The sequence below is a fragment of the Clarias gariepinus genome, chromosome 17 (genome assembly GCF_024256425.1).
Source record: "Clarias gariepinus isolate MV-2021 ecotype Netherlands chromosome 17, CGAR_prim_01v2, whole genome shotgun sequence".
Lineage (NCBI taxonomy): Eukaryota > Metazoa > Chordata > Actinopteri > Siluriformes > Clariidae > Clarias > Clarias gariepinus.
Window position 1 is genome coordinate 361,225 of NC_071116.1, and position 1,276 is coordinate 362,500.

The window sequence follows — 1,276 nt, forward strand, 5'->3', positions numbered from 1 at the left end:
ACATCTCCTACATTCTCTGAAGGCATGAAGCAGATCCTACAGCCTACATGTAAGTGTGGAGCTTCTGCTTCCTCGCCTGTGGATGAGCTTTTAAAAAGTCATGAAAAAACTTGCATCACTTAAATGTCAAAGTATTATAAAAATAATATGAATTAACTTAAAATTACAAACATTAAAACATAACATTTTTAGTATGGACATTAACCTTTATCTAATGAGTTTCATATATAAAGATGTACGTAATTTACAAAAACAGAAAAAACACAATAAAAATGAATTAAAAAAATGAATTTTTCAGTATTTAAATAATACTTAAAAAAACAGCCGACTTAATAATTTACAGATAATGTTTGTTATTTTACAGAGATTTGTATGTAGTTTTTTAAAAAGTACTTTAAAATTTATTATAAAAAAAGTTATTTTCTGTAAAATTAGGAATTTTTTACAGTGAGTATAAAGACAGTGAGGAGGAGAAGCGAGAAATGAAAACACGCTCAGTGCCGCAGAGAGACGTGCGGGTGTGAGGCAAGTTTTAATCCCGGTTTAGTTTCCACACATGCAGCGTTTATTCCACTAAATTCCTCCTGAAAGAAAAAAAAGATTTGTTTCGTAACAACAAAAAACCTTAGAGCACCTTACCCACATTACACACACACACACACACACGGTGCTGAGGGAAAAACTCCCTGAGATGGTAATAGGAAGAAACCCTGAGAGGAACCAGACTGAACAGGGAACCCATCCTCATCTGGGTGATAACGGACAGCTGAGATTGATTCATTATTAATTATTTGGTTTTATTATATTATTATTATTAATGATGATAATGTCAAATAATTAATGAGTAACACATGCATTTTACAGACTTCAAGCACTATAATAATAATAATAATAATAATTACTATTGTTAATAATAATAATAATAATAATAATAATAACAACAACAACAATAACAATAATAGTGCACGTGGGTTTCTGCAGTGAAACGCTCAGATTCGCTGCAGGAGATCTGTTAGTGCTCAGTTCTGTGTGTGTGTGCGCGTGCGTGCGTGTGCGTGCGTGCGTGTATGTGTGTGCGTGCTCACGCACGCGCGCCTCTGTGTGTGAGCTGAATCCGTGCTGCAGGAGAGCTAAGAGACAGTCGGGCAAAACAAACCCCTCCATCTCTCTCTCCATCCCTCCATCCTCCTGCTACAGACCGGGTTCTCCAGCGCGCTCCTGATGGACGGATGAGACTTAGGGCGCGTTTCTGTCTGCACTGGGAGTGCAGGGCTGT